Source organism: Triticum dicoccoides, chromosome 3B (genome assembly GCF_002162155.2).
Source record: "Triticum dicoccoides isolate Atlit2015 ecotype Zavitan chromosome 3B, WEW_v2.0, whole genome shotgun sequence".
NCBI lineage: Eukaryota > Viridiplantae > Streptophyta > Magnoliopsida > Poales > Poaceae > Triticum > Triticum dicoccoides.
The window spans coordinates 692,623,898-692,632,348 of record NC_041385.1 but is presented as its reverse complement, the minus strand read 5'-3'; positions in this window follow the sequence as shown (position 1 = coordinate 692,632,348).

Below are 8,451 nucleotides of genomic sequence, written 5' to 3'. Positions count from 1 at the left end.
TTAGGGGAGCTCCTATAGGAAAATCCTATATGCCGCTCGCTGCGTCAAACTGCCGGCGCTTCGCACAGGCGAGCGACCGAGCAGCGACGCAACGGGCCGGCCTGTTTAACCGCTCCAGCGCTCCCGGTTTTGGGAACCTTCTAGAGGTACCCAGCAGGTTTTTTCCGGTTTTGGGAACCTTCTAGAAGGTTCCTGAACCTTTTTTTATTTTTCTTTCCTTTTCTATTTATGTTTCGTTTTTCTTTTATTTTTTTCTTTTTTGTTTTTCAAGTTTGTGTTTTCTTTTTCAAAAAAATGTTTGCATTTTTGGAAAATGTTTGTGCTTTTACAAAAATGTTCAAAATTTAAAAAATGTTAGTGTTTTCAAAAAAAATTCAGAAATTCAAAAACTGTATGCATTTTTCAAAAATTGTTCAGAATTTTCAATAAATACTTGTGTGTTAACAAAATTGTTCAGAATGTTTTTGTTCAAAATTTTGACAACTTTTAAAAAAATGTTCGGGATTTCAAAAAATGTTTCCATTTAAAAAATCTTCGGGGAGCTCCAGATAATGTTTGCGCTTTCAAAATTTGTTCGGAATTTAAAAATGTTCCCGTTTTCAAAACAATTTTCAAAAAAATGTTCTTGTTTTAGATAAAATGTTGCGAATGCTTTTGTTCAAAATTTTCACAACTTTTTAGAAAATGTTCAAGCATTAAAAATATGTTCGTGATTTTAAAAAAAAATCTTGCTTCTAAAAATGATAAAAATTCCAAGACGATCATTTTTCCAAAAAAAAATAAAAAATGTTCGCATACATTTTAAAAAAAATTGTTTGTGTTCTCTCAAAAAAAATTCAGAATTATTTCTGCTCCAAAATTTCACAACTTTTCAAAAAAGGTTCCCGTTTCAAAAAATGTTCATCTTTTCGTTTTTTGAAGTTTCAAAAAATGTTCCCTTGTCAAAAATTGTTCAGAAATTTCAAAAAAGTTCATGTTTTGCATAATTTAGTCGGGAGTTCAAAATGTTCTCATTTTCCCAATTTTGTTTTGGAATTTGAAAAGGTGTTCTCGTTCAAAAAAACTGTTCCTGATTTCAAAAAATCTTCATTATTTACTAAAACATTTGAGTTTATAAAAAATCATTCTGAAATTTGAAAGGTATTTGCGTTTCAAAAAACACTCATTTTTTCTAAAAAAAATGCATTCGAAATTCCGATTTGCCCTGTGGTTGGTTCTTAAAGGTTGACGCTGCTATCTAACAAGAAAAGCTCGCTAGCTGATCTGGTCGTAGATATTAGTTTGTAGCACCAGATCCCTGGTTCGATTCCCTACAACGTCAATTTTTGTTTTGAGCTACAATACAAGTCCGCTGGCGGTACTGGGCCGGCCCACCCGGAGGCCGCCTGTGCGAAACCATGACACTCTGCCACAGAGTGCGGCGTATAAGAGGTCTCGCTGCTATACGCGGCGAATAGCTCACGCGACGCACAGGGGGCGCGCGACTGGGCCGGCCCATTCGCTGTCTCACGCGGAACGTAAAATTCGCAAAAAAGAAGACCAGGCAATCGAACACGCGACCTGCTTCATACGCGCGCCACGGTTTCACCAGGTCAGGCGAGCTACTCGGCAAGATTGGCAGCACAACGCTTAAAAGGAACTGCCAGGAGCGACGAAAAATAAAAACCAGTCGACAAATTCCAAAAAATAAAACTTGCAAGATTTTTTTGAAACGCAAACATTATTAGGGAACTCGAAATTTCTACAAACAAATAGGAATGAAAAGTTTCATGCAGGATTTTTTTCGAAGTTACGAACTACTTTTCATAAATGCAAAACATATTTTTAAAACCAATAACAAAATTGAAAAACTGATCATTTTTCAAATTTAAAAATTTTTACAGCAGCTCAATCATTTCTTGACTTCACCAATTAATTTTGAAAGCCAAACATTTTTTAAATTTGTGAACAAATTTTGAGAATTATATCACTTTTAGAATATGTGAACAATTTTGGAAAACAGGAAGATTTTTTCAAATTCTCTTTCTTTAATGTGTGAACAAAAATTAAACAATGTTGATTTTTTTTGAATTTGTCAACAAACTTTGAAACATGATAACAAAATATTTTTTGAATTTTCAACATTTTGCAAAATGGAATGAATTTTGGAAATCACATAAAATTTTTGGTTTTATGAAAAAATGTGGAAACATAAACATTTTTTGAAATTCCCAAACAGTTTTAATTTACGAACAAAATTAAGCAGGTGAACAATTTTTGAATTAGTGAAATAAAATCAGGAAACATGAACATTTTTAAATTCCCATAAATTTTTGAATTTGGGAACAACATTTAAATAGGTGAATAATTTTTGAATTTAGGAACAAATTTTGAAAACTATAGCATTTTTTGAATATGCGAACAATTTTGAAAAACAGGAACTTTTTTCAAATTTCCATTTTTTTATTTGGGAACAAAACCTAAACATGCAATACTTTTTTTGAATTTGTGAATTTTTCTGAAACCTGAATATTTTTTAATATGTGAACAAATTTTGAAAACAATATATACTTTTGGAATTCGCAAAATGGAAAGACTTATTAAAATTCTAGAACCTTTTCAATTTGTCATTATTCTTAACTAGGAACATTTTTTAAAAAATTCCCAAAACATATTTGAATTTGTGAACACTTTTGGAATTTATAAACAAATTTATTAACATGGGAACTTTGGTGAAAACGAAATTTTTTGGCTTGTGCACAAAATTTTTAAAGATGAACATTTTTTGAATGTCCGAACATTTTCTAGAATGAAGCAAACAAATTTTGAAATTTTATTTTCCTTTGGAATTTATGAACAAAATTTGAAAACTGGAACATTTTCTATAAACTGAACAAACTTTTAAAATTCGAAAAATTTTTGAAAAAGAAAATTTGAGAAAGAGAACGAAGAGGAAAAAAAGAAAAAAATGTTAAGTAAACAAAGAGAAAAAGGAATATAGGAGAGAAAAGGAAAAGAAGAAACAGGGGAAAAAAAGAAGCAGAATAGAAAAAAATCCGGTTTAGGAACCTTCTAGAAGTTTCCCAAAACCGTAAAAAACCGGCTGGGAACTACGAGAAGCCGGAACGCTGAAACCACTTAAACAGGCCGGCCCAAATCCGAACGACCCCTCGATTGCCTGTGCAAAACAATGACATCTTGCCGCAGCGAGCGGCGAATAGATTTTTCCCGTCGTTAGTACCATACTGGAAGTTTAATTGAAGCGTGACCGGTTTATTAAACGGACTCTGCCTGATGCATCGCCAACATGGGGATCATACACGGGTGTCAGCGGAATTCCCTATTTGACGCGCGCTGCGTCAAGCTGTCGGAGCTTCGCACACGCGAAGCGACCGAGCGATGCAATGGGCCGGCCCATTATACGTGCGCACTTTCTGTACTACATCATCCGGTTTTGGGAACTTTCTAGAAAGTTCCCTGAACCGGTTTATATTCTTTGACCGGTTTTTCTTTTAGTTTATGTTTTTTTCGTTTCCCCTTTTTCTTTTTGTGCTGTTTCTTTTCTTCTTTCTATTTCCTTTTTTTCTGTTGTTTTTTTGTTTCTCTTCCCTTTTTTGAGTTTATTTTTTCTTACTTCAACTTTTTCACATAAATGTTCCAACAAATTAAAAATGTTCAAATTTTAAAATTTGTTTGTGATTTCAAATTTTAGTCATAAATTCAGAAAATGTTTCATTTCTGAAATATTGTTCTAGTTTAAAAAAAGCTTCCTATTTTAAAAAAATTGTTCATAAATTCCAAAAATGTGCATGTTTTCATTTTTTCAGGAGTTTTGAAATTGTTCAGTTTCATATTTTTGTTCACAATTTCAAAAATTGTTCGGTGGTTCAAAACATGCTCCTGTTTTAAAAAAACTGTTCGCACATTCAAAAAAATATGCACATTTTCGTTTTTGAGTTTCAAAATTGTTCAGTTTCAAATTTTGTTCACAAATTTTAAAAAATGTTCGGCGGTATAAAACATGTTACTGCTTTAAAAAATTGTTCGCAAATTAAAAAAAATGTTTGGGAATTTCATAAAAATGTTCCTGTTACCAAATTTTGTTCAAAAATTCAAAAATGTTCTGGAAATGTAAAAAATGATTCCCATTTTGCAAATTTGTTCGCAAATTCAAAGCATATTTTCGTTTTCAAAATTTGTTCACATATTCAAAAAATGTTCATTTTTGAAAATTTATTCACAAATTCAAATGTGTTCGCATGTTTAATTTTTTTCGCAAATTCTAAAATATTTGGTATTTCAAAAATGTTCTTGTTGTCCAAATTTGTTCACATATTCTAAAAAAGCTACAGTTTTGAAAATGTGTTTACAAATTCTAAAAATGTTCTTGTTTTCAGAATTATGTCACAAATTCAAAAAATGCTCGAGTTTATTGAAAATAGTTTAGTTTTGAAAACATTATCACCTTTTCAGTTTTGTTACTTGTTTTGGAAAAGATGTTTTGCGTTTACGAAAAGTAGTTCATAATTTAGAAATTATTCTCGTATCCAATTTTTTCCCTACTTGTTTTTAGTTTCTATTCAGTTCCCAAATAATGTCGCGTTTCAAAAAAAATATCCTTTTTTACGCTTGAAATTTTAATAGAAGTTTTAGTATGTAATTGTATGCAATAAACCTCTGTTACTACAGTGGCTATGGACTCCCTCAGGTCTTTAACGATGGCGCTGCATATTTTTCATATTAACTCGCGCGTCGCAGTGGCTAGCGCGCGGTGCTTATCTACAGCATCTCGCGGGTTTGATTCCTAGCTAGCGTGCTTTTATTTTTCCGATTTTTCATTCTGCGGAGGTTAGCTAGTGGGCCGGCCCAGGCGAGTCGTCTCCTATGCGAAACGGTGACTACTTGCCCCAATAAGCGGCGCATAGGAGGTCCCGGAGTCAGCTGTGAAAGATGCCAAAGAGCACAAATAAAAGAGGTCACCGAGTCCAACCCGTGACCCAGCACCAAAAAGTGCACAGGACAAAAAGAAGGCCTTCGAGCCCATCCGTGACCCAGCACCGATAAGTACACACGGACCAAAATAATGCAGCGAAAAGATCCCCTATGAGGACACAGTCGTAAAAAAAATAGCGCAATTGCATCCTATACATTAGCACTGGGCTTTTTGTTCAAATTTAGTTTTTTTATATACTAATACATTCATTGTTACTACTGTTTAAGTATCTCTTTACATTGCTGCTCAGAGACCAAACTCCACACTAGGCTAGCCTCTGACTTGAAGTTTGCTCCTCGGGATAAAGCTCGCTCTGGTCGTTCTGTCGTCGTCCTTCCCAAAACAATAGTCAGGCACCTGCCATTCCAGGTCCTCCAACAACGTTCTCCCACGAAGCTCATCACATGTGCAATCCACCCTACAGGTCACATAAATGTCATCAAGATCCTCCAATTTCAGGTTTATTTTCGAGACACTAGTGAAAAAGTCATGTATGTTTCTTTTACATGAACGGGAGACCGAAGACCCCTCCTCCCTGCTTTACATTACCAAGTCTACAGTAGTTCATGCTCCGAAAACCCAACTCCACAAACGAAAAATCAAGTTCTGGAAGTTATAGGACTAGTTAGTGTAAGAAAATAATCGAAATTCTAAAATAGAACAACTCGATGTTAAACTACTACATCTGAATGTACCTTCAAAAATAAGTGATTCTGAAACTTCAGTTGCTTGCTGCTAAAAATAAGCTTACCGTATGAATCAGAAAAGGAAACGTCAAAAAAAGAAAGAAAGTTGCAGCAACTGTGTCCATGTGGTACCACCACAATCTCTTGGACCTTACTTTATGATTCTATACAATTTGGTGCTATATCATTTACACATGTTATTCCCCTTTTTGTTTGACCTGTACCAAGTGTGACTCCGAACAATAGAACAAGCACTCCCAAATCATTGGAATTTGTGAATCATAAATTCTAGTGATTCTGAAACTTCGGGTGCTTGCTGCTGAAAGGTAAGCTTATGTTAGAGTATGTAATGGGCCTAATGGGCCCATTAGTCTTAGGGTTAATTAGAGATAAGGATCGTTTGCTTAGGGGTCAAATAAGTCTTGCTTGGGAGTCAAGTAAACCTCTCTATATAAAAAGAGGAGATGTATCAATCTAATCAAGTAAGAATTAAGAAGGAAATCCCTTCCCTCTTGCCCGGCCGTGGGCAAAAAGTCCCTCAGCCGGTCCTCTCGCGCCCTCCTTCTAGCAGCGCCATAACAATTTGGTATCAGCTAGCTTCGGTTCGATCATGTCTTCACCGCCGCCAAGCCCATCTCTTCCGCTGTCGGTCACCTTGCCGCCTCCGGCGACCACCACGATCGTTGCCCTGCTCCTGCCCGTGTCGGGATCCTTCGTCGCGCCCGCCCCCGCCGTCCTCACCTGGCAGGAGGTGTCCGGGGTGCTGCGGGACCTAACACAGGCGGTCCAGGAGATTCGCCTGTTCTTGGTCAGGTCCTACGGGCCACACACGGCTGCGTCGCCCCCGCACCACCGTGGCTACCGTGACAGCCGCCGCACCAGGCGGCCTTCGCCGCGCTCGCCGGGACGCTGCAGCTGCCATCCATCGCCACCACCGCCCAACCCTGGCTGCAGTGGCAGCCGCCACTCCTAGCGGCCTCCGCCGCGCCGGGCGCTCCACCGCAGCAGTCGCTGCAGCTGCAGCAGCCACCGTCGGTCAGCTCCGCCGCCTAGTATGGGATGCCCTACGACGGGAGTGCAGCGACCTCGATCCCATAAAGCGCCGCCGCCATCCCAGGGCGTCCACATCCAGCAGATCAAGTCCCCGTCGTCGTAGTCACCGTTTCCGTCTTGGATCGCTACCCGCCACGTGTCGAGGACGGTGAGGCTGCAGGCTGTTGCGCGCGGCCTCCTAGCGCGTCGGCGTGTGCGGGAGATGCGTGTTCTGCAGCTACCGCTCCTTCAAGTTGTCCTTCGCTGCGCAAAGGACCTCGATCTCGTCCGCTGCGTCGGGGATCTTGGGCATGCGATTTCCCCCACTGGCGGCGGGCATGTTGTTTTCCCCGCGGGCAGCGACCTCAAAGTCTGTGATATCGGCGGTTGGGGGTGCGCACCCCTCCTCGTCATTCTCCATCGCAAGCCCTCCACTCTTTCCTGTGCGGTGCAAACCAACAGCCATCCGGCAGGGAGAAGGCACGGTGTCACCAACAGCAGCGCACCGCGTAACACCATTGCATTCCATCATCGGCCGCCGCGAGGGCGCCTCTGCTGGTCACTCTTGCGACCACTTCCAGGTGGTCATACACATGCACTCCTTTTGTCTAGGTGGTGTCCATGGGATTCAGGTGGCTGTACACATGCACGTCCGACGTGCGGATGGTGTCCACTTTTGTTAAGGGGTCCAAAATAAAGCGTTCCAGTCCATTTCAAGTTGAGAATAATAAAACACGCCGAGATATAAAAGGCTTGTTTTTAGGTGTTAGGTTTGTGTTGCGTCGAGTCATGGTTATAAGTTGGTTAGGCTGCAGCTCGAGGACAAGCTGCATGTCCAAGTGGGGTGTAGTGTTAGAGTATGTAATGGGCCTAATGGGCCCATTAGTCTTAGGGTTAATTGGAGATAAGGGTCATTTGCTTAGGGGTCAAGTAAGTCTTGCTTGGGAGTCAAGTAAACCTCTCTATATAAAGAGAGGAGATGTATCAATCTAATCAAGTAAGAATTAAGAAGGAAATCCCCAGCCGTCCCTCTCGCGTCCTCCTAGCAATGCTATAACAGCTTACCTTGTGAATCAGGAAATGAAACATCCGAATCTAAACAAAGAAAGTTGCAGCAACTCTGTCCATGTGGTACCACCACAATCTGTTGGACCTTATTTTAGGATTTTGTACAAATAGGCGCTCTATCATTCACACATGTTATTTTCCTTTATGTTTGACCTGTACCAAGTGTGACTCTGAACAATAGAAGAAGCCCTCCCAAATCACTAGACCTTATGATCCTATACACATTGCTGGATCCTATAAGACCCCTAAGCACAAAGGAGATTAAAAGACCAAGTGTATCCCTGATATTTGCAAGTACATTGTTTACTATCTCTTTGTCAGAGCCTTGTACACAGATTTATCTGTCATATCATATCTTTAGTGATCATTCATGAATCTGCAGCTTTAGTCCTATCAACAGATAGAGGCAAAGCCAAATGTCTTACTAGTCCCAATTCCAATTTACGACCAAATTAAACATGTCTACAAGTAATGTTACCTCCTGCTTGCTCAAGATCTATTGTATGTACTGTGCTGGAATTAATAGATCTCTACTCCTAATGGACGAATTGGTTGAATAGTCCCCCCCACTTTCAACCGGTTTATTTTTAATCGGTTTTTCTTCGTCCCACCTCCCACCAGCCCCTCCCACCGGTTTTTCTCTTTTCTCGTCTGACCGGCAATACCCAACGTATTTATGGTAATCAATCTCTA